This window comes from Eptesicus fuscus, chromosome 16 (genome assembly GCF_027574615.1).
Source record: "Eptesicus fuscus isolate TK198812 chromosome 16, DD_ASM_mEF_20220401, whole genome shotgun sequence".
NCBI lineage: Eukaryota > Metazoa > Chordata > Mammalia > Chiroptera > Vespertilionidae > Eptesicus > Eptesicus fuscus.
Genome location: NC_072488.1, coordinates 36,001,930 through 36,027,698, shown reverse-complemented (window position 1 = coordinate 36,027,698; position 25,769 = coordinate 36,001,930). Strand labels below are relative to the sequence as shown.

The 25,769-nt window shown below is 48.7% G+C and overlaps 1 long non-coding RNA gene across 1 annotated transcript in view; it reads right to left on the bottom strand.

The window, feature by feature from the left end:
• Positions 1-273: 273 nt before the first annotated feature.
• The window catches only part of LOC114233708 (uncharacterized), a 53,966-nt gene continuing 28,470 nt past the window's right edge, over positions 274-25,769 (bottom strand). The window contains exon 2 of the long non-coding RNA XR_008558621.1: positions 274-430. This is a non-coding gene — a long non-coding RNA (uncharacterized LOC114233708). The remainder of the gene's footprint in view (positions 431-25,769) is intronic.

Here is a 25,769-nt window from a genome sequence, read left to right as displayed (position 1 = left end):
AAGCGGCACTCTTGGTCTCTTGCCTCTCTCCAGTTTTTCTTGTGAGCACTTAGTGGAGGCCCATGGGAAAGGGCTTGAACATGGTTACAGACGCCTCATCTCTCTGGGGTTCCCAGTTATTCTAAACTGGTATGATAAACCACACTCAGACATCACATTTTAATTCCTTCCTTTTTACCTTCATTGACGGCAACCACTTCTTTCTCATGTTCTCTAACAAAGACAGGGCCCACGTCAAGGCACCTGAGCCGAGCATTCAAACAGCACTCCACATTCAAAAGGTTCCTGCATTTTCATTTTTACTGTGTCCCATGGATTACACAGCCAGTCCTGGCCAAAGGTGAAACAGTTCCTCTGTCCTGTCTCTTCTCAGAGAGGCTTGCCATTCTTTAGAATTCAGTTCATTTTGTTGCCTTGTGACCTTAATTCTCTGATGGGTTAAAAAAAAAAAAAAAAGTTATGATTTGCAGGCTCCAGGGATACCTAATTTGATTGCACTTCACTTTTTAAAGAAAAATTTTTAAAGTATATTTTTATTGATTTCAGAAAGGAAGGGAGAGGGAGAGAGAGACAGAAACATCAATGATGAGAGAGAATCACTGATCGGCTGCCTCCTGCATGCCCCCAACTGGGGATCAAGCCCGCAACCCGGGCATATGGCCTGACCAGGAATTGAACTGTAAATGTTCAACCCCTGAGCCACACAGGCCAGGCCTGATTGCACTTCACAGATGTGGCTTTTACAAACGGAAGGCAAGATCTCCATCAGCAAAAGCTTACAACTCGCTTTATTGCGATACTTGCTTTATTGTGCTGGCCTGGAACGGAACCGGCAATATCTCCAAGGTATGCCTGTATCTGTCCGTTTCTCACTGTTCGGATGGGAGCTTACTTGCTGCTCTTGTAGCCTTCTCCATCCTGAGCAGAAACGGAACTCTTTCTGTCAGAATCTACTGGGGGCCTCGCAGGGAGGTAGGAATGTGTGTTTGGCTATAAATCTGTAGGGGATGACTGCCAAGGGATACGTTCATGATGGACAAGTCATTATCTCTGGATGGTGTGACTCCTTTTTCCTACTTTAAATGTGACTGTGTTTCCCCAAGTTGTTTTTTTCACAATGAGCCATCATCGCTTGAGAAAAACAACTAGAACACCAAACTTGGAAGCATCTCTTTTCCACAATTGTTCTAAAGGGCCGTGCAACCATTCCCGAGAGGCCCTCTTCTAGACTCACCAGAGAAAGCAGCACCCTCAGGGGCCCCAGGGGACACTGTGCAGGAAGTTCACACAGACAGGAAGACCTCTGCTGTTCTAGGACACAGCTCCTCTGCCCCAGCTCGGTGGCAGGAAGGCCGCTCTCTGGATGTTTCCCTGCAGAGCCACCACGTCCCCCAGCTGGGATGTGGCCCTGTTCCTTTGCTCCCACTCAGCCTTGGTGGGACGGAGCCAGGTGCCAGCCCAGGGGCGGGGGACTGTTCCCTGCTGAGAGGACATGCTTTCCTAGCACTCGGGGAGCTGCCAAGATCTTCGTGAAAATTAAACAGCACGGAGTAAGAACACTGGATGGGGAGTCAGAAGTCCTACCCCTCAGAAGCCTGCCACTGAGTCTGTCACCTCAGACGAGTCACCAAAGCCACTGTGAGCCTCCGTTTCCTCGTCTGTAAAATAAAAATACCAATCATGACCCTCTCACAGGGTTTTTTCAGGAGGACCCAATGGGATGATGTCATACAGAGCATTCTGCAGATGGTGAAGAGCCATCATCATTCATCTTGGTAAGCTAATTAGGCCTGGTGGAATGAGGTGGGGGAAAATAGACCCCCATCGTCATTTGCAAATCTAACATGGGCGTGGCAAGTTTGGAGATAACAACAGTATTTCTCTGTTCTCTTAACCACCCTGCCTGCTCCCCCACCCATCGTGGAATCTGTGGTTGCAGGTGCAGGCTGCCCCTGTGCTCACAATACTCAAGGGGGCCTCCTTCCTGTCACCTTCTCACACGGCTCAGTGGGCAGGTGTGTGGCAGGAAAGCCTGACTTATGTCAGGTCAAGTGGAAGTGAGTAGGTACCTGACAAGTGTTTCTCTGCTGGCCCATCACTAGCCCTTTAACGGAGGAGAGGCTTCTTATGGACAATGGCTGTGACATCCTCCCAGGCCCTGCCATTGTGTTCAATACAGATGCTGCCGAGCTGATCTCTCCAGACAAGGGAGCTCCTCCTTCAAACAACGTGCACAGAAACACACCGTCCCTTTGCAGCTCCTCACCCGAAAGGGGGCTCCTAGATGGCAGACAGCTGGATTACCCCACGGGAGCTGTTAAGGGAGGGCTGGACCAGGGATGGAGTTGGCACGACGGGCGGGTGGGCGATGGAGAACATTTAAAATGGTGCTTCCCTTTTATTAACTGTTCTTTGTGTCATAGAGCCTGATCACTTGACCATTGATATTTTCTTTCTTTCTTTCTTTTTTTTTTTTTTTTAGCATGGCTTTCTTTGGTCGTAATTTGTTCATTCATTTTGAAATGACATGTGTATGAGCATCTGTAAAAATAGCTCTAAATTTGAGATCTAAAATATGAATAACTGACATTTACCTATATTTTTCCCACCTCTTTCATTTTGTATTTATAATTTCCTTCCTTTGGATGCCAAACTTAATTACTGTTTAATTAATGCTAAATTATATTTAATTAATGTAATGTTTAATTCATGTTTAGTTTTAGCTGTTTTTAAACTTTATAGAAAAGGTACTACTTATAGACCATCTATATTACTCAGCACATATAATAGAATTATATCATAGGAACTATGCTGCATGCAGTTGTAGTTCAGTTTTCGTTGTTGTATAATATCCCACCATGTGAATATACCAGATTGTTCATCCATTTACCTGTCAGTGAGTATCTGGCACATTTCTGGGTTTGTTTTTTGTTTGTTTATTTTTGTTATTGTGTATGGAGCTGCTAAGAATATTCTTATATGTGTATCCTGATATACATGCCAGATCATGGAGAATGTGAATATTAAATTTTATAATACAGTCAATAAGGTCAAATTTATCAATCTTTTCTCTTTTTGGTTGGTGCTTTATTGAACTTTAATAAAGAAACATTTATGAAAGGAAAATCTTTCTCTAGTATGAGATAATCATCTATCTTTTCTACCATGATAAACATATGAAAACATGCTTCAACACTGTCCTTAATCCATTTAGAGCTTATTTCATGGGTGTTAATGGGGTTCAGTTTCTTTTGGGCTAGATCCACACTGGGGATCTAGCCTACAACCTGGGCATGTGCCCCCTGATCAGGAATCCAACCATGGCCTCCTGGTTCATAGGTCAATGCTCAACCACTGAACCACACCGGCCGGGCTCCAGTTTCAATTTTATCCATATAAATGGTTTTCTAGCTCCAATTATTGAATCGTTCCTCTTTTCCCCCCACTATCATGACATAGTTATTAACATCATATTTCACACTGATTCTTCATAGGAGAAAAAATAGTTTCCACTCATAGTCTTCATAAAACATTATGCTGACATATTACTGTTAAAACATTACTTCAACATATTTTTTTTTAAACTGTTGAAAAGTTACCACTTCTGTGAGTGTAAGAGCACAATGCAGGATTCGCAGCAGGTGATTAAGTTTAGCTCCTTGGTTACAAAGGGCCAAGCTCACAGACTCTCAAAATAGGTGCAGGGGTAAGGAGGAGACCACCAGTGAATATGTCAGGTACAGGGGGTCGAGTCCAGGCTAGACCCAGGCCCTTCTCTGGCTGGATGTTCCCTCTTCCTTCTTGTCTCTGAGACCTGCTTAGGGGTGACGGGGTGGGAGAGCCAACCAAGGGAGGGTCACGGCCCTCCAGCAGCACGAAGGATTGGGATGGTCATGGGGACCCTGTGGCTGATCCTAACCAGTCGAAGAGCTGGGCCAACCCAGCTCTGCCTCAGTGGCAGCATGGTGCAGAGGGGTCAGACGACACACAGATAGATGCACGCGCATTCTGGGCTCATTACCTTCTGGGAACCTGGAGGATTCTGGTCACCAATTCCAATGTATGTGTTGGGGGAGGATGTCCCATACCAACAAGCAATTCTCTGACTCCAGCTGCTGTCCTACAATTCCGCTCAATTCTGATACGTCCCACCTGGAGCCAGCATCCGATCCCACAGGCTCCGTCCCCCCAGATTGCACTTCCTCGCTTCAGATGCCAGTGGCAATCAGCTAGAGATTAGAAGTCCCACCGCGTTAGGTTTGATTAATTTGCTAGAATGTCTCCAGAACGCGGACACATTTCACTTGCTAGATCACAGGTTTATTATAAAAGGGCATAACTCAGGAAGGGCCAGATGGAAGACACACGCAGGGCAAGGTGGGGGGAAAGGGCACAGGGCACCCTCTCCAAACACTCACTCCCTGAATGTCCACATGTTCACCACCCCGGAGCTCTCCCACCCCCAGCCCTCTGGTTTCTACGGAGGCTTCATTGCATAGGCAGGACTGGCTATAAAGCATTGGCTATTTGGCCATGGATTCAACCTCCAGCCCCTCTCCCCTTCCCAGAGGCGGGGTGGGGGAGAGTGGGGTGGGACGGAAAGTTCCAACCCTCTAATCATCTGGTTGATCCTCCCGGCAACCAGCCCCCAATCTCAGGGTCGATCCAAACAGACACCTTCCTGGGTCTCTCCTCACAGGAAATCCGAAGGGTTTTAGGAGCTGTGTGCCACCAGCGAGGAGGAAGATCACATATCGTTTGCTTACGATAAACCACAATATCGCAGGACTTCATGGGCCTCACCTGTAAAATGGAGACGCCAACGCCTACCCCAAGGAGCTCTGGTGGGGATTACAGGAGACAGCCCCGGGGAAGCACCTGGCAGGGCGCCTGGCACGCAGCACACCTTAACAAGCGCCACGTCAACTACAGCCAATAGCGTATTGCCTTCGGATGGTGACAGAGGGTGACGGCACTTGTGGTGATCATGATGCAGGGTATACAAATGTTTAATTATGAAGTTGTCCATCAGAAATCAATATAATATTGTGTGTCAATTACACTTCGATGTTTTTAAAAAGCCACTTGAACCCGAGATTCCTAACCCACGTTGTTGCCCCCCTTGGTTTCCCTACCTGTAAAATGGGGATGATCGAACAGCACCTCCTCCCAAACTTAATGTGAGGAGTCAGTCAGGGCTGATAGCTCTCTGATCACTGGTCTCTCAAACTAATCTCAGGGACCATCCCTATAAGAACTACATAAGCAGGGCAATTGCTCTCTGTCTTTCGTAAGTCCCTGGCTGGCAGAGATCCCTACTGGTCAGTCTCAGACACACACACACACACACACACACACACACACACACACACACACACCCCGTCCTCTATCAGGGCTTCAGGCCTTCTTGCTTCCTTGCAGCCCAAGGACTGGACTTGCCTCCTTTTCATCAGGCAGCTGCCCCACCCGCCCTTCTAGGAAATCTGCTTGTATGGAAGGGACTGGGGTTCAAGATCATCTCTTTTTCAGTTGCCCCCTAGATAAGCACACAGGCCATTTTTGGTTTATGAGTTTCACAACTAACGACGATAGAAACTACGGATGGTAAAAATAGCCATTCTTGGGGAAGTTACAAAGTCCTCCCAGACTGGTTCCTGAGTGTGATCCTGGAGGCTGTGGCAACAACCAAGACTTTTGCATTACACGTGAGACCCAGACACGGAGGAGTGGGTCACCCGTGGAGAAAGTTTAACCTGTGACAGCTGCCTGTAAGGACACCCAGTGAATGCATCCCACTGTCAGAGGGACACCCGGACCTCCGCGCGGGGCCCTGCCTGCAGACAGCACAGGCAACTGAAATACTCTCAAAAAATGAGTCATGAAAAGAAAGCAGAAACATGAGTGAAATGTATAGCCCGGCTCTCTTCTCTATTTCACAAAGCAGGGAGAGGTGTGGCAAACCATGCCAGAGGGCCCTGCTTTTGAAATCCAGGCACCCCCACCACACTTCCGTCCTTGGGCTGAGGTCGAGAGAGGAAACTGAAACTTAGAGCAGGCAGGAAAGCCCCAGCAGGAAGCTGGCAGCCTCGGGTCCAGGTTGCCAGGGCAACCAGAGAGGGTGGGCTTGTGGAGGCCAAGATGTGTCCTGATCCATGAATCCAAATAAGAGGCCTTTCCCTTGGGCAGTATCAGATAACAGCACTTCTCGCATACTCTATTTCATTTAAGCCACCCCTTGGAGGAGTTCGGTACAGGGTGATTGTACCCCTTTTCACGGGTGAGGAAACTGAGGCCTTGAGACATTAAGTAACCTGCCTGAATGGACATGACTCAGAAGTAGCTCAGATCCAACCTGAGTTCTTACACACTACGTCCGGGGTATATTCTCCACCCAGCCTGCCTGTCGAATCCATGGCACGTGGCTTTTTTTTCAAGTGCTCTCACATCTATGAGTGCATGCATTCTGGGTGCGAAGCACCAGGCACGGATCACTCCCCTCTCCACCTCCCACATCACAAGTGAGTGTGCGGAGGTGGGGTTGCCAACAGCAGCAGCCTGTGTGGCTAGCCAACCTCTGATGCAGACCGACATCCAGGGCTTTTTCCGTGACATTAGCTGGCGCCTTCCCACTCACCACACCTGGAAAAAATGACTCAGGTGACCGTGGGCTGCTCATGTCATCCTCGGGTACAGAAGATGCCACGTCGTTTATGAAGCGCCTCAAAGTGGGAACACTTGCCCTGGCTTTCCCCGGCCTTTATTCAGTAAAGGTCACGCTGTTTGTCGACATTTGAGTATATTTGGTTCCAGGCTCACAGGAAAGGGCTTCAGAGGCTATGCCCCAGGTAAGCTGACTTCCGGAGGCCTCTCTGCAGACAGGTCCGTATCCCACCCCCCACCACGCCGCTTGGGAAAATCAGGCCCAAGAGCTCCAGCTCTCCCCTTCCTGTCCGGCTGTTTTCAAGCTCAGTCTGACTGGACGGCCACTTTTCTCACCTATCTGAGGTCTGTGCTGTAGACTATTCTGACCACTCAAGGAAGGCAGGAACAAAGAGAGGCTCAGGCCCAACGAGGGCTTCCCGCCTCCCTCTGGAGTGGCCATTTTCCTGGCGAGGAAGAAAAGTTTCCAATCCTGACTTCACAGGTCCTGGCTCTTGATTCCAGATTCAGAGCCCCCAGGTGGCCTGAAGCCCCTTACCTGGTCATTGCACTAAGGCTTGGCTCGCCTATTTGGCTTCCTTCTCTGCCCCAAACGAAATGGTCAGCAACATCTGTAGCAGCCTCTCCGAGGCAGGAACAGAAAAGAATCCTCCTAGCCAAGCCCCCCACCCCTGTCCCGGCAGGGGATGATTGTAGAGAGGATAGCAGGTAAGGCGGTGGGGAGCTGGACTGAAACTATAATTGGCCTCGAGTCACCCATTGCTCCTGCCTCTCTTGAGTGGTTAAAACGAGCTTGAGTCTGATTATCCAATGGGCCGTGGGTCTGGCTGGCATTCGCACCTACCTGCAGAGAGACCTCCAGAAGTCAGCCTTACTTCGGTCATAGTCTCTGAAACCTTTTCCTGTCGAGCCTGGTACCAAGGCACTCAAAAAATATTTTTTTAATTAAGACCATTTTTTAGAGCTTTTTTAAAAAAATTTTTTTATTGTTAGGATTATTAGATATGTCCCTCTTTCCCCCCATTGACCTCTCCCAGCCCGCTCCCGCCTCCCAGCACAGGCCTCCGCCCCTCTATTGCCTGTGTCCATTGGTTATACTTATATGAGTGCATACAAGTCTTTTGGTTGATCTCTTACCACCACCCCGCCCTCCACCCCTCTGCTGCCTTCCCTCTGGGGTTTGATGGTCCGCTCAATGCTTCTATAGAGCTGTGTTAGATTCACAGAACAAATGAAGAGAAGGTACAGAGAGTTCCCATAGACCCCCCTGCCCCATTTATGCATAGCCTTCCCCATTATCAACATCTCCTGCCATACTGGTATATTTGCTACAACTGATGAACGTACATCGGTGAATCATCATTACCAAAAAAGTCCATAGTTTACATTAGGGTTCACTCTTGGTGTTGCCAAGCTTTACCCACGTCGAACAGAACTTGCCATCAACTGGATGCGAGGCAAGCGGCCAGCATTTTTTCTTGAAGAAGCCCAACTATGATGCTTCTGACCTCGGTTTGGGAACACTAACCGGGTGCATGGGCAGAGCCGCCCACAAACAAGTTAGACGCGTGGCTTAGGTATTTTCTTTTCTTAAATCTGGTTTGAGGCTGCTCTGAGGCTGAAAATAATCATTGGCTCCGGGGAGATGTGGATATTGGGTTGCCCAACATTTGTTCATGGGAGATGCGGCGACTGGGTGATGACAGACCTGACCTCTCCCTGCCCCCGGCTGGAAGAAAGGCCGTGAGGATGCACTGGGCAAAGAAAGGTGCTGCTTGGCCTGGCCTGTGGCTCTGAGACTGAAACCCAGACTGGAGACTTTCATGGTTATCTTGTCTGAGTCAAGGGGATCAGGCCGCGCATTTTGGGTAGGTGCGTGGGGAGGTGACTCTCCCTCACAGAAAGGGCTGTTCTCACTGTCAGTCATCCTGTGGGAGGCAGGGAAGAGTGCCTTCAGCTGGGGGGTCGGGGGGAGAGAAACTTCCTCCTCTCTCTGTGGAGTACATGGGCCTGGAGATTGCTGTTGGCGGGGCTGACGTGGCCCCTGCCAGCGGGAGGCCTGTGGGTTCGGGCAGTTCTCTTCTGAGGCAGATGGGAATTCCTTTCTACTGCAGTCTCCTTTCTTTATCCCCGGCTGGGTCAAAAGTCATCAACCATCAACTACCATCAACCACTCAGGGGAGCATTCAGGAGACTCCTCCCCATCAATTTCAAACCACAGCCTTCTCTATTGGAGTGAGCATTTTGCCCACCCAGCTGCGTACTCTTTAGGGGTCAAGGTCATCTTTGTCTCTCCCCTCCCACCCCTCCCCCTAGAGCTGTAAACCTGCTCTCCTAAAGTCCAGCAGTTAATCCTCAAAGTTCTTTTCATTTCTTCCAGTACTCCCAGCAGGTTCTCACGCAGAGCAGATACCTGAAATTCCATTTGTGCATGCCAACACGCGCCCCTTCCCTTGCATACAGCCGTGGTCTCAGGAGCCTCTGCCACCTGCCTGTGACGTGTCATGCGTACCCTACCCTCAGCAGCCCAATCCTAGCCTGCTCCACCTCCCAACACGAGGTACCCGTTGTCTGTTGGTGATTATTTACAATGTGTGCTATGTAACAACCAAAGCCCACCCAACCTGCAATCAAGTGTTTGAGTTAAACCGAGAAGCCTCCCCTCTAAATCTGCCCTGGGTTCGATTTCTTGGGAAAAGAGCATCTTAAAGAAGCAGACGCCAGGCAGGGTTCACTGAGCATCTCCACGCACAAGGCTGTACGCAGAGGGGCTCTGGTAGATGAGGCTTCTCCCTGGAAGAAACTTTTGGTCTAGTCTGGAAGATGAGCGTGCTTGCACAGCCCAGTGTGCACATATTGTCCCACTGCAATTAGTATCGGTACCCCGTTCACTCTTAAGAAATGCCATGGTTTGGAAACGAAAAGTGATACAGTTGCCACGGAGATAAAACATGTGGAAAGAGAACTTAGGAATCCAGGTGGGGCACACAGCTGGGTAAAGGACTGTCACAATGTTTGGTAGAGGGGAGACCGCGTGTCCAGGTGTTTCCGTGGCTTCCCAGGACCACGAGGGCTCCTGGGGGCGGCGGGACCCCGTATCTAAGGCTCCTTTCCTTTGCAGCCCCCTCACACACCTCTCCTGGCAGAGACAATAGGCTTCTGAAGAGGGGGAGACACACGGGTCTAGACACAGCATAGTTATGGGTTTAAAACCAATGAAGACTACCTGGCTGCTACACATACCACAGGTTCTGAATGCAGAGTGAAAAATAGCTTAGGATAAAGGGAGGGAGGGAGGGAGGGAAGGGAGAGAGAGAGAGAGAGAGAGAGAGAGAGAGAGAGAGAGAGAGAGAGAGAGAGAGACTATATGTCTGACTGTATTTTAGAGGCCCAAGTAAATTATTTAGGGGTTCCCATCCCCTGTGGCTGGCCCTGCTGTTTCTATGCACTGGCTCACCACCACCCCGCCTCCCCCCGCCAAGTTTGCAGAGCTCTTCCTATAGGCCAGGTTCCCATGCTCATTGTTGAGGAGACCCTTGTGCAAATGCCAAGGGTGACGGCTCTTTCACTCCCCTGCCTTCGAAGTAAGGAGCTAACAGGACATCTGGCTTGGGTGCCCATGCTCAGCTCGGTTATTTACCCTTCTTGGAGTTAACCTCACTACCCACACCCCCAGATGTCCTCAAAGCACCCTGCTGATTAATTCTGAGACCCCAAGCCCTCCCCTAGGGGACCGATAGGGACTCAACCACAGGCTGGGGGACTGGGAAAGACGGGCAGACCAGCAGCACCCTAATCACTGACATCCTTCTGCGTTTTCCTGAGAAGAATAATTTTCAAAAAGTCAAAGACCGCACAAACGGATGAAGCTTGAGGGCACTACGCTAAGCCAGTCACAGAATGACAACTGCTGTATGATTCCACTTAGGTGATATATGTAAAGTGGTCACATTCATAGACATAGGAAGTTAGAATGGTGGTTGCCAGCCAGCGCTGGGGGAGGAGGCAAAGAGGAGGTGCTGTTTAATGGGCAGAGAGTTTCAGTTCTACGAGATGCAAAAAGTCCTGGAGATCTGCTTCACAACGATGCAGATATTTTTCAACACTCCTGAACTGTGCCTTAAAGACGGTTAGCATGGTAGGTTTTACAATGTGTGTCCTTTTTCGTACACACAAAGCCAAAAAACTGCTTCTGCAGGTCTGGCACAAGGTAGTTTTCCGGGGTGATGAAACTGTTCTATATCCTGGCTGTGCTAGTGGGTTGCACAAGTCTTTGCATGAGTTAGCACTCATAGAACTGTATGTGAAAAAGAAGTCCACGATCCTATCTGTTCGTTTTTTAAAATTATAATTTAAAAACATGGCTTTCACACGACGGTACACTGCACGTGTATCAAAAATATATTTAGTTAATTCATGAGAGAACCAGCAGGATGGTAAAGCAAGTTGAAAAAGTACAGGAGATACTTAAGTATCTAAAATAAATGGGGGGGGGGGGGGGCCGAAACCGGTTTGGCTCAGTGGATAGAGCGTCGGCCTGCGGACTCAAGGGTCCCGGGTTCGATTCCGGTCAAGGGCATGTACGTTGGTTGCGGGCACATCCCCAGTGGGGGGTGTGCAAGAGGCAGCTGATCGATGTTTCTCTCTCATCGATGTTTCTAACTGTCTATCCCTCTCTCTTCCTCTCTGTAAAAAATCAATAAAATATATTTAAAAAAATAAATAAATAAATAAATGGGGGGGGGGGAAGAATATTGAAATCATTGCTGAATTGTATCATATAAAATAAAACCTGAGCCTTCTGGCTAAAATATTTATATTTGCACTACTATACACATCCATTCTGCATGGCTACCAGTTTTCTGCACTTCCCATGTAAAGTTGTACAGTACCCTAATCAATAGTAAACCGAAAGTTAGACCAAGGTACACACGCCCAGAAAGCCAGGTACTTCCCCAGGGCAGGCCTGCTGGGCAATGTCCACCCCCCATGACTCTGGGGCTTGCAGGGATCCCTGGGCCCCCGTTCCAAGTCTTGGACAACTTTTCTTAACTGTCCCGGTGAAGGGAAGCGGGGGGGATGTGAGGCCCAGCGCCAGGCGGGGGAGGAAATAGCGAGCGGCACTGTCGCAGACGTGAGGGGCCCCGGGGGCCTCTTGTGCAGAGGAAAAGCTAGCTGGTCCTCACGCTGGTAGGATATCGGGAGTCCTCAGGATCATGGGCGTTTAGAGAAAGGACTGCAAGAAAGAAAACCAGGAAGGGGTTTCTGGCTCCACAAACCACCTGCACCACCCTGGGGCCCAGCAGGCTCTTTCTGGGGCCAGGATGTTAGACCCACGGCCCAAAGGTGCCGGCGTGGGGCCTGGCATCTGTCCCTCCAGGTTTCACAGGCACCATTCTGACCTCCACAACTTCAGGTGGGTCCCTTCGCCTTTCTTTTCCAGGCACTAGAAATGGGACCTTATGGGACTCACTGTCTGCTCAGAGGGGCACCCCAGAGTAAGCTCTAAGAAGTTGTGGGGTGGGTCTGGCCTCCTCTGGACACCTCCATCTGAATGGGAGGGGCGGCTTGCCGGCCAGCTGCAGGCTGACTTCTGAGTGCGGGCGGCCCTGGGTGACAGGCCCCATGAAACCGGAGGCTCTGGAAACCTTGGCCCTGGGCTGCTGCAAGGTCTTCCTTCCTTTGTGGAGAGGGGAGAAGCCAGGCCGCTCTGCAGGAAGAGGAATGCAGAAAATGTGAGTGACAGGGGAGCTCAGAGCCCAGGGAGGGGAGAGCCGCAGCCTGTAAACAAAGGGCCTGAGCAATCCGGCTGGGGAGGCAGGGACAGCCTGGCCGGGTCCCCCCAAGGCCAGTCAGATGCCCTGTTTACAGTTCTGGTCACACGGGGGGCCCCTGACCTGGAAGCAGCTGAATTCTTCACGCCCTGGGTGACTGTGAAGTGAGCACCTGTTGGGCGATTGGTTTCCCCTTGGCGTGGGTGCCAGCCAGCCTCTCTCCCAGGGCTTAATAATTCAGGCCTCTCAGCCACGTGGGCCCCAGGCCAGCAGCTGAGGCGAGGTTTCTGTTTCCCTGGGCGTCTCCCCGTACGCTGAGCTTGTGGGGGGTGGGAATAGGTTTCAGGCCTACACGAAAAAGATCCTGCTCTGCTCCACCCAGCAGCCCAGGTAGTCCTGACTAACCTTCAGCTTCATCTCAGCCAGCAGCCGCCAGGGCACCGCAGAAGGGCGGGTGCTGGCCATAGCTCTGGTTACTGTCCCCTGGCAGCCACTCAACCCCTCCCTTGGGATGCTAGATTCACACCTCACTGGACACAGTTCAAGAAGGAAAGTTCTCATTACCCTCCCTCCTCCTTGACCTTCTGCTCAGCTCCTCCTCCCCTCCCCGCCCACCCCGCCCCAGCCTTAGGGATGACCCAGCTGCCTCCATTCCCAGACCTGCGGGACTCCAGGCACACCCCTCCCTCATGACCCCAGATTCTGTTCTGCAACTGTCAAGTGTGAACGCCGCATCCATTCGCAGCTAGGGTTCAAGGTCTGGAGAAGGGGGTGCATACAAATGGATGTACTAGACAAGAAATATAAATTTAGAAGGCATGGGGAGGCAGGCGGAGACCTTACTCTCTAGTGGAGAGCCTCTCTGAAACCTCGGACCCGTTAGCTTTTATCTATACTAATAAAAGGGTAATATGCAAATTGGTCAGGACACCCTCACAATAATGAACAGTAGGCTGAGTGGGGCAACCAGGCCGGCAGGGGGGGCAGTTGGGGATGACCAGGTCGGGGGGGGGGCAATTGGGGGCAACCAGGACAGCGGGGGGGGGAAGTTGGGGGCAACCAGGCCAGCAGGGGTGGCAGGGGGGGGCAGTTAGGGGCAATCAGGCCGGCAGGCAGAGGCAGTTAGGGGTGATCAGGCTGGTGGGGGGGCAGTTGGGGGCGACCAGGCTGGCAGAGGGCACAGTTAGGAGTGATCAGGCCGGCAGGCAGGTGAGCAATTAGGAGCCAGCAGTCCTGGATTGTGAGAGGGATGTCTGAGGGGTCCCAGATTGGAGAGGGTGCAGGCTGGGCTGAGGTGACGCCCCCCCATGCATGAATTTCGTGCACCTGGCCTCTAGTTTACTAGAATATACATTTTCCCTTTAGCAAAGCAAACAGGCATATCAATGGTAAAGTTTGGTAAACAATAAAAGGATTATCAGGTTAGGGGAGAGCCTTCAGCCAAAAGCAGGGCAACATTATGCTGATTTTCAGCCCTTGCTGAATATCAAAGTCCATTAGCCTTCCAGCGGACTTCTTGCATAATGGTACTAACTACTTGTTGGTCTTAGCCTCTGGCAGGTGAGGAGGGTGATGGCTCTATGACCTGAGGAGCATTCCCTCTGGAAGGACAAAGGGAGGCCTGGTTCCTGGCATTCCTGTCACTGTCCTGAGTCAGGAAAAGTGGCCACTGAAAGAGCACCCCCCCCACAGGCTTGGGTAGAGGTCATTGCTGACCCGTTCTGGGCCTCCCAGGGTGCCCTACGGGAGCCAAGCATGGGTCTGCCGCAGCACAAGGAGAGGATTTCTGGTAGTGGCACTTTTCACAGGGAGCTGAAATGGGGCTGTTGCTACTACAGCCACAAAGACAACCAGCTCACATGGACCAGGTTAGAAGCCTTCTGCCTTGCCACGTGTAGTCACCAGCAGAGGTCCTGGCACGACCTTCAGAGAAATCAGGGGAGAAGGAACCTGGGAATTCAGAGGAGACAGCGGTCCCTAGAGGACCTACCCCAGAAAGTCTCCTCACTCTCGGGCAGCAGGAGCCATCTCAAAGAGGCTGAACGTTTCTGTACCACTTTGGTGAGCTCAGCTTTGCTGGCTTTGGCACCCACTCAGAACCTCCTGGACGAGAGGCAAGGAAAATACCTCTTATACAACCTTAGTTCACAGCTGAACTTTTAAAAAGCCACAGGATGCCATTGACTCATAATAACATTGCTTTGATCTGAGGCTGCTCCATAGCTGGGTTCCAGGCCTGGGCCGGCCCTTCACATCCTCACCATAGCCTTGTGGGGTGGGAATTAGCACCCTAGGATAATGGAGGCTCCAGAGCTAAGCAACGATTCCTTAATGAACTCTCTTCACCTGGGGTTTCTACCAATCACAGTTTGGACCCAAATGTAGGTTGTCACATTTCCCTGTCAAAAGTACTTTAGAAGCCTGTCACGAAAGACCACATAGAGTATGATTTCACTTATATGAAATGTCAAGAACAGAGACAGAAAGTAGGTTGGCCATGGCCTCGGCCTGGGGGAGGGTTGGGAAGGGTGGGAACTTGAAGGGTACTGGTTCCTTTTGGGATGATGAAAATGTGGTCAAGGTGGTTGTGAAGACGGGTGCACAACTCTGTGAATATACTAAAACCCACTGAATTGTACACTTTAGAGGGGTGCGTTATATGGTATGTGAGTTACATCGCAATAAAGCTGTTAGAAAATAAATATTTTGACTTACAAGATGATCGGTCCCTTGGCCTATGGGTATGCATCCAGCCTTGGGTCAGCCATTCCTCTGCCCAGCATGCCCTCCTCAAATGCACTGTGAAGGCTCCTGGTGCCAAGGATTATGTCACCCCCTCACCCCCTCCTCCCTGCCCTTACTCATGGTGGCACACTTGCCTCAGCGGCAGTCGGGCCCCAGGGAGCTCCATCCGACGCTTCTGTGTCACAAGGGCCCAACGGACAGCTCACCTGCCGGCAACACCCGTGAGCATGGAAGGGAAGGAGCTGCTTAGGGTTGTTAAGAACATGACAGGAAGTGAGCAGCAGAGGCTCCAGGTGAAGGGAGGACAACTGTGGAAGGCCACCTTGTAACCCCCCCCTGACTCGGGCGCCCAGAACTATATAGGCTTGCACTAGGCTGGGGGTCAAATGAAGCCTACATGTCCAAAGGGAAGTCAACATAAGATCTCTCAAAGCTGCACTCCCACCCGGCCGGCGAGGCTCAGGGGTTGAGCATCGACCTATGAACCAGGAGGTCACAGTTCAATTCTCGATCAGGTTCTATCCCTAGAGTGGAGTATGCAGCTGATCAATGAGTCTCTCTCATCATTGATGTCTCTCTCTCTCTCTCCCTCTCCTGTCCTCTCTGAAATCAATTAAAAAAAATTTTTTTTTAAAGCTACACTCCCTCCTATCACAGGTCAGTGCCAAGGCCTTTGGCTGGTCTCCCTGAAGGTCAGTGTGCCTTACTCCATGGATTCCCATCACGGGGTGGGGTGTGGCCACAGCTCTTGGGCAGATAACCCCAGGTTTTAGCAACCTGGTCAGGGCTCCAAATCTCCTCCAGTTTATCTGAGCAAACCGTGTTGTGCCAAGAGGTCAAAAGGTTTGGGTGAAATAGTTGCCTAGCCCAGTGGTTCTCAAAGGGTGACCCCAGGATCAGCAGCGTTAGCTTCGCATGGTAACTTGTTAGAAATGCAGTTTCCCCAGCTATCTAGACCAGTGGTCGGCAAACGCATTAGTCAACGGAGCCAAATATCAACAGGACAACGATTGAAATTTCTTTTGAGAGCCAAATTTTTTTAAAAATATATTTTATTGATTTTTCACAGAGAGGAAGGGAGAGGGATAGAGAGCTAGAAACATCGATGAGAGAGAGACATCGACCAGCTGCCTCCTGCACACCCCGCACCAGGGGATGTGCCCGCAATCAATGTGCATGCCCTTGACCAGAATCGAACCCGGGAACCTTCCAGTCCGCAGACCGACGCTCTATCCACTGAGCCAAACCGGTTTTGGCTGAGAGCCAAATTTTTTAAACGTAAACTTCTTCTAACGCCACTTCCTCAAAATAGACTCGCCCAGGCCGTGGTATTTTGTGGAAGAGCCACACTCAAGGGGCCGAAGAGCCGCATGTGGCTCGCGAGCCGCAGTTTGCCGACCACGGATCTAGACCAACTGAATTGGAAATTCTGGGGATGGGGCCCAGCAATCTGTTGTTTTAACAAGCCATCCGCAGGAGTCTGAAGTCCATTAAAGTTCGAGAATTGTGTCAGAGTTCCAAGGCCCAGGGGCAGGCAGACTTGTGCTGCTGTGTATCCTTAGCTCCTAGCTGGTCCACCTTGTACATGCCACCGTGAAAATTTTATTGAATGAGTGAGTGAATGAATGGTTTAGCTTCATTTGTCACCAACTGTTTCTCTCCAACCAGGTGCCAACCAGGACGTCTGCAAGCTGATAAAAAGAGAAGGGTGTAGGTATATCTGATCATTCTCTCCAGCTTCTTGCTGGCTCCGTCTGGTCCCTGAATTATTAAGCAGGACTCAGCCCATTTCACGTTTTCTGTTTAGAGATGAGGCCTTGGCTCTTTGACAACTTCTTCCTAATCTTCAGAAACAAAAGCTCTTTCTATTTGATTTCAGAACTGACTCCTCCCTGCAATTATTCTGACTCTGGGAGGAAAAGGAGGATGCAGCTGGAAGGATGTTTTTGCATTTTCAAGTTAAAGATGTAGCCCCAAATATCATACATCTGGCTCCCAGGAGAACCAAACAATACCAGCTAAGCATTTCTTAGAAATCCTGGCGGGGAGAGGGGTGGGCAGACGACACACAACAAGAAATAGACCGGTTTCCCTTTTATGCTCACTTGTGGCCAGAGGCTGGGTGGGGTTTGGTGCCTTCCCTCTTTTGATTCTGAATTACGGGCCAACTTTCTGATTCTCTGCTCCTGCCACTTCCCTGTAAGGCCCCAAAGCCAGGATTTCGCTGGGCTGACACTTAACTGAAACCATTGGCTCTGTCACCCAACCCCGTTCCCTTTCTCCTGTGACCACACACATTTCAGCTGTCAAGATGCTGACCACAGACAGGCCGGGCACAAGGCCAGCACACTGAGGTGTTGTCTGTTTCCGGAGCTCAGGCTGCCTGCCACGGGCCCCGCCCTTACAAGGTCAGCACACGCAACTGACACGTACTGACCACCCTCTGGGGCTATCCCACTCTCACCAGACCTCTAGCACTTTCTCCCGCTCTCTTTTTTTTAGAACCAGGCTTCTGCGGCCGTGTTATAGAACAACCAGGCTGAGACGCTCACTGTCCCTTGTGTTCTGGACTGTAGGCTCATAATGAAAAAAACAAAACAAAAACAAAAGTACTCCCCATCCTCCTAATGGATAGCCAGGGCTTGAGTCCTGGGAGTTTGGGTTTCCCTAGGCCAGAGGGTTAGCCTTTATGTTTACCACGTAGACAAAGAGCTGGTGGGAGGATAGGGTGGGCAGCTAGAGAGGGGACCCTCTCGAAGTGCAGAGAGGAAGGGGGAATGAGCCACACACCCTCGTGTATATGACCCACAGGGAGATACACCCAGGAATGGGGGTACCTTGTGAGAAACAGTGGCACCAGGGGTGGTGGCCTGAGCACCCCCACAAAGCTGTGTCCTAGCTTAGAAGAGGAGCCATGAGCCTGGAAGAGACCGTGAAGGCAGCGGACAAAGGGCACTTGGAGGAACAGCCAATACTGGACTGACGGCGGACACTCTTCCCAGCCTAGGCAAGCCTGGGCTTCCTCTGCGCAGCCACAGCGGGGTGGGAGCGTGGGGAGAGGGATGGAATGGGAGAGGAAGGGGGGACACTAGCAAGTGCCAGACTGTCTTTCCTACCCTAGGGGGTGGGAGCCAGATGAGATTTGATTTGTCATTCCTTACACTTCGAGGATTTTGACAAAAAATTCACCTCTCCAATATTGTCAGCTTCCAGAGACAGGGAACGATCTTATACTTTTATATTCCTGCCACAGCACTTAACATGTGCCTTTATTTTGCAATAACTTCAGATTTACAGAAAAGTTGTAACGATAATACAGAGTTCCAATATACCTTTCACCCTATTGGTCATTTTTTGAAAATTGGGTTGTTTTCCTTATTCCTGAATTGTAAGCATCCATTACATAGTCTGAATACAAGTCCTTGGTCAGATATACAGGGTGGGCAAAAAAAGGTTTACAGTTGTAATACAAACAAATACAATAATTAGTTTGCCTGGTATGGCTCAGTGGTTGAGTGTCGACCTATGAATCAGGAGATGACAGTTCGATTCCTGGTTAGGGCACATGCCTGGGTTGCAGACTCAATCCCCAGTGTAGGGGCATGCAGGAGGTAGGCGATCAATGAGATTATCTTTCATCATTGATGTTTCTCTCTCTCTCTCTCTCTCTCTCTCTCTCTCTCTCTCTCTTCCTCTCTGAAATCAATGAAAATATATTTCAAAAATAATAATAATTAATAAAATATATACGAATAAATTCTGCTTTGCATACTCACAACTGTAAACCCATTTTTGCCTACCTCTGTCTGCATTGCAAATATTTTCTTCCAAACTTTTATTTGCTTTTCATTTTTTTAATGGTATTTTCCAAAGACCAGATGCGTTTCTAGGACATTGTTTATAATAATGAATTTCGATTTGTCAAAAAAAAAAATCTTTTTGGGTGGTGCTTTTTTGTATGCTCTGTCAAGTAAAGTGTTGCCTACCATAAGTTCATGAATTTATCCTATGTTTTCTTTTGCAAGTTTTGTTACTTACTTTTAACACACCTCGGGTGATTAGTTAACATTTGAAACACCCTAATTGTGAATAACACTCCAGAGGTGATTATTTAGCAGTTCAAAAATGCTATCATTACCTACACCAGAGGGGTTGTTAATTGGCCTATGGGAAGTTAGAGATGTGTTTTCATGATATGCATGATATCACGTCATATCAAGTCATGTCATAGTCATAATCAAGATACAGCAGTTGACTAAGAAGCGGTGTGGGCTGCAGGAAGGAGTGATAAGGGTCTATCGGGCAGGCCTTTGTGGTCTAAAACCTTCCTTAAGCATTTGAGGCCTAGTCCTGAGCCCACCCACTGCACTTAAAGGCCCACTATCTGCCTCAACCACAAGGTTAGCTGACACTGCAGCTCAGCGTTTGACATCACCTCAGAGAGGACCTTCCAGTAAAGGGGCCAGGTGGGTTCTCAGGACACAGATCAAGACTTCGAACAGGTTGTAGCGCCATATTTGTGACTTTTCACTGCAAAGCATTCATGTATTTGGTGGCCTTTGGTCCCAGGCTTGCTTTCAGTGGAGCACACATCCAGGAGGAGGTCCATGTGACCTTAAGGATCCCAAACTAACCAAAAGAACCTGAGGGTTGATTGCTTAATGGCCAAATCAGCATAGGTCAGATCACATCTGAAAAGGGGGGGGAAACCGGATCCAGGTAAAATAAACAGAATTACTGTGGGGATGTCTTCAAAATGTGAATTCTCCCGGAAGGAAGGATGCCTTCCCTGTTTTGGAGAGTGTGGCCCACACAGGCCCACATTAGGCCAGAGCTCTGCGCAGCTGGGACAGGGACCTGTGCTTCAGAACAACCTCTCTTCCACGGCTGTGCCCGGTCCAGCCGCTGAGAGGCTCCTAGACCTGACTCTGTCCCACCTGCTACCAGAACCCCCCCTCAGACTCTAAATTTTCTCTCTATAATCAGGACCCACCTCAGATTATAGTCTTCTTCCTGTAATGTGCCCCTCAGCCAAGGCCAGAGGGGCCTCTACTCCTCCGGGACAGTCACACCTGGCCAAGTGGGATTCATCCTGCCAGGGAGTGAGGCCCGGGTCAGTGCCTCTGCCTTCGAGGGGCCCCAGAAGAGTCCACTGTGCAGCCACACCCAGCCTCGATCCTGACTCTTCCATTCATTATTACACAGCAGCTCTGGTCATTGCACACAAGTCAGAAATGTGGAAAAACAGAAAGAAAACAACCAAAATTCCACCAACTGGCAAAGGATTTGAACAGAAATTTCTCAAAGAAGATATATAAATGACCAATAAGCACATGGAAAGATGCTCAACATCCTTAGTCATTAGGGGAGTACAGTTCAAAGCCACCGAGAGATACAACTCCACACCCATTAGAATGGTTATTAACAAAACAAACAAACAAAAACAACAGAAAATAACAAGTGTTGGCGGAAATGTGAAGTGAAAAAGCTCATACATTGCTGGTGGGAATGTGAAATGGTGAAATTGCTGTGGAAGCCAGTTTGGTGGTTACTCAAACAATTAAATACAGACTTACCATATGATCCAGCAATTCCACTCCAAACTACATACCCAAAAGAATTAAAAATATATGCTCACACAAAAATGGTACTCAAATATTCATCCCCCTTCTCCCTGATAGCCCAACGTGAGAACAGCCCAACTGTCCACCAACTGAAGAAAGGATAAACAAAATGTGGCGTATCCACATAACATAATAGTATTCGTCAATTCACAAGGAACGAAGTACTGACACATGCTGCAGTGTGGCTGACCCTTGAAGACAGACACAAAAGGCCACATGTTGTATGATTCCACTTATATAAAATGTCCAGAATGGGCAAATCCATAGAGACAGAAAAGGTGAGTGGTTGCTGAGGGCTGGGGAGAAGAGTGACGGCTCATAGGTATGAGGTTTCTTTTGCAGGTAATAAAAGTGTTCTGGAATTGGGTACTGGTGGTGGTTACCCAACTCTGTGAGTCTACTAAAAACCACGGACTCGTATTTTTTTAAATGGTAGGTGTTTATAAGTGAATGGTAAAGTTTACGATATGTGAATTTATATCTACGTCAAAAAAGCACATCCTAATAAAAGCAAGGTATGCACATTTAAACACACACACACACAACCTATCAACCTACCATATGCATTCCGGGTTTATAGTGCACATATAGGTACTTTTAAAAAAGACACCACAATATTTACATTATTTGCTAACATGTATTTGTCACATAACATTTTTTAATATCTGCTCATGTCAATCAATATAGATCCACTTTTATACATTGTCTCTTAATGTCAGATATTTTGGCTGTTGCCAGTTTTTTTATTATTTACCAACAGCACCCTTGAATATACCTCTTGACTTAGATTTCTAATTATTCTTTTAAGATAAATTTCAAAAAGGAAGACTGCTAGATTGTTTAATATGTTGAGAAATTATTAACTTGCCACCCAGAAGTTTGTGCGATTTACCTGCCCACCCAAGCCCTGAAATCTTCTCCGACACTAGGCACTTGGACTCACTTTCGTCTTTGTAGGTGGGAAAGTGGTAGCTGCATATCACATTCCTGCTTGATTTCTAACCACTTCTGCTGCCTATCTTTTCCTTTGGCACCAAGTCAATTTGCTGCTAAGTTGCCACATTTCATTTTCTAAAGCCCCCAACCCTATTGGATTTATTTTATTACTTATTGCATATTTTTATTTTAATATTGACTAAATGTCTGTATCCTAGTGTACTCTTCACAACACCCTGGGAGGTAGGTATTACACCCCTCTCCCAGACAAAATGAGATCATTGACCCTTCAGTGGTAGAGCCAAGATTCAAACCCACGGCTGCCTCATTCTGAAGTTTCTCCTGTTTCCACTCAGGACATGGGATCAGGCCCATCCTTCTCCTAAACTTTTGGAATCTCCCTTCCTACAGTTTAGGGTGCACTGACTATACACTTGTCACCTGCTCTTCGCTAGAAATCATGTATAAGCTTGCTGCTCCTTTTTGGCCATAATTCAATGTCCCCTACATCTGAGAGAGCCTTGAGAGCCTGCTCTCATATGCCCAGGCCCTGAAGCAAGTCCATTCAGGCAAGTGGGGCCTTCCACCCCAAGTCTACCTGGATGATCACCATGGGAAATCACCGTTAGCAAAGTGTGCAACTCAGAGCTAACGGCCCCCACAGACACTGAGCTCCACAGGATACTTAGAAAAACAATAAGGTTTCCTTTAACAGTGAGATTTCATCTAAACTGTGCCCCAAAATGTTCATTTTTCTGGGGCAATTGACAACTTTTTAGAGCAACTCAATTCAAGACCAGTGTGTGTTTAATAAGAATTTGGCTCCTACGACGGCAGAGTTCCTGGAAGTGAAATGAGAGCTGCTGCAGTCCGTTTGCAAAGCTGCTGCAGAGCAGAGGACTGAGCAAGTTCAAAGAAACGGCTTCCGATGGGAGGAGCCAACAGTGTGCCCTCATTCCACAGGCTCATCTGATCCTCCAACAACAGTGTGCCCTCATTCCACAGGCTCATCTGATCCTCCAACAACACACTACGCCAATCTGGGTAGATCATTTTGGTCCCACTTTACAGATTAAGAAAGTGAGGCTTGAGCGTCGGGCCTGCAGACTGAAAGGTCCCAGGTTCGATTCCAGTCAAGGGCATGTACCTTGGTTGTGGGCACATCCCCAGTGGGGGGTGTGCAGGAGGCAGCTGATCGATGTTCCTCTCTAATCGATGTTTCTAGCTCTCTATCCCTCTCCCTTCCTCTCTGTAAAAAAACCAATAAAATATATTTTAAAAAAAAGAAAGAAAGTGAGGCTCAAAGTTCAAAGTGACTTGAGATGTTGCTGCTGGTAAGAGGTAGAGCCTGGACAGCCGCAGATCTCTACCTGCCAGACCTGAGTCCTTTCTGGGACACCAGGAATTGGGGACACTCTCCAAGTGCAGATTGCTGACCCTCTGCCCGCTTCATGGGCCTTGGCTACCGTCCCTGGAGGCTGTTCTCTTCATTGGCTTACTTCCTGGCACTGGGCCTTTGGGTTTGGAACCCTCTGCTAAATAGTCTCTTCTTGCCGCATAACCACCCACCCCAAATGTATCAACAGAAAACAGCCTTTATTATGCTTCCGGATTCTGTGGGTTAGGGTTTGGAGAGGGCATGCTGGGGTGCCTTTTCTCTGCGCCATCATGCCTGGGGCCTCAGCTAGGAAGACTCCAACAGGTAGGGGTGACTCCAAGGGCTGGTACTGAATCATCTAGAACTGCAGTTTCCAATACAGTAGCCACATGTGGCTATTTACATGTTCATTTAAATTAATTAGCCTTAAATAAGATTAAGAATTCAGTTACTCGGTGGCACTAGCCACATTTTAAGACTCAACGGCCATATGTAACTAGTGGCTTCTATGATGGACAGTCAGACAGAGGACATTTCCATCATCATAGAGAGTTCTGTGGGAAGCCGGATCAGAGGCTCTTCACGCACAGGCCTGGGATCTTGGAGTGGATCAGCTAGGAGAGGCTTGGGCTTCTCACAGCATGCCTGCTGGTTTCCAAGAGGTTGTGTCCTGAGGGGCAGTGTCCACAGAGCAGGTATTCTAAGAGGCCAACGCAGAAGCTGCAAGGCTTCCTCTAGCCTAGTCTTGGGAGTCACATGCGTCCCTTCGGTCACATTCTATTGGGTACATGAGAGTAGGGTTGCCAGATAACATTCAAATATTTTATGGAACATACTTATATATTTTTAAATTGTTCTTTAAAATTTAAATTCAGATTTAACTGGGCATCCTGTAGTTTTATATTCTCAACTTGGCAATATTACACGGGAATCACCAAAGCCAGCCAGAGTCCAGGGGAGGAGATTTAGATCTTGTTGTTGTTGTTGTTGTTTGTTGTTGTTGTTGTTCTTCTTCTTCTTCATCTTCTTCCTCCTCCTCTCCTCCTTCTCCTCTTCTTCTCCTCCTCCTCCTATTTCTTCTTCTTCTTCTTTTCCTTCTTCTTCGTCTTCTCCTCCTTCTCCTCCTCTTTCTCTTCTTCCTCTTCTTTCTTCTCCTTCTTCTTCTTCTTCTCCCCCTCCTCCTCCTCCTCTTCCTCCTCCTTCTTCTTCACAGTTCTTTATTGTTGAATTCTTTCTTTTTAAAATATATTTTTATTGATTTCAGAGAGGAAGGAGAAGGAGAGAGAGAGAGAGAGAGATAGAAACATCAATGATGAGAGGGAACCACTGATTGGCTGCCTCCTGCACGCCCCCTACTGGGGATTGAGCCTGCAACCCAGGCATGTGCCCTTGGCCGGAATCAAACCAGGGACCCTTCAGTCCACAGGCCGATGCTCTATCCACTGAACCAAACCAGCCAGGTCAAGACCCACTTCTTAATGAAGGCATAACAAGGTGACATTGCAGAGAGCACGTGGGATGGGAGATACTGTGGACATCCTTGGAAAACACAATCTGCCACAGGCTGCTAGGTCGGTTCTCATTCAAGTTTCGTGGCCTGGATGGATAGAATTGGGAGGAAGGACCCTCTTTTATCCGTTTTCCCTTTCACTCTGAGCTTTGGGGCCCACTGTTCTCAGAGAGGAGCTCTAAGCCCTATTGACAATCGGCATTCTTCTCTGCCTACACCATGACCAAAGTTACAAGTATAATAACAGATACTCCATAGCACCATTGTAGACAATGTTTTTGCTCAAGGCTGCCTGAGGTGAACACATTGAGTAATCGAAAAACGTTTGTTAGGAACAAATGGCTCCCCATCTGGAGCTCCCAAAGTCCAGCTGGGCAGGAGAGACTCCCTGTGCACGCCTCCCTATAGCCAACGCAATGACATGCAGGATGAAGGTATAAGCACGGCTCTGTGCAGACAGAGATTACCACCTCTCAGCAACACCAGGTGTGTTTATTCCTTGCACAACAGTTGGTGCTATCAGGTCATATCAAGATATACTAGTAGTGTCCTGTTGAGGCCTGAAAGGGTGAGGCTGGGACTCTCCAAGAGGGCGAGGTTACTCCCAGTGTCAAGTCCAAGTCCTAATCAGTCTGGAGAAGAAGGCATTCATACATATTCTTTCCCCACCCCCAACCCCAGACTCTCAACCCAGGTGTCCTTATGTCCTGGGAATCTGAGGAGTGATAAGATGCAGAGAGCAGTTAGGAGGTAGGAAATCAGGGCCTTCCCAAATCAAAAGTGAGGTTTATCTCATTAATTATTTCAGGGAGACCCATGATACATTCCATGCTTCTTTTTCTTTCCTTTGGACATGTGTGAAGAGGAGCTGGGTCCAAGAGGGAAACAGCAAGTTCATCATAAAATGTTAAGTGAAAATAGATAGGCTACTAAACTAGATTATATATAATACAGTCCCAACTTTAGGTAATACACTCATGTATTGATTTTGATTTTTTGTATGTATTCTATATTCTACTCCTTGAGCAAACAGCATACATTGCTTTTATAATAAGAAACACATAGACATTATTTTCAAACAAGAAAAAGGAGAAACAGACTGCTGTCCGAATTCTAATCTACCAAGAACACCAGCTAAAGAG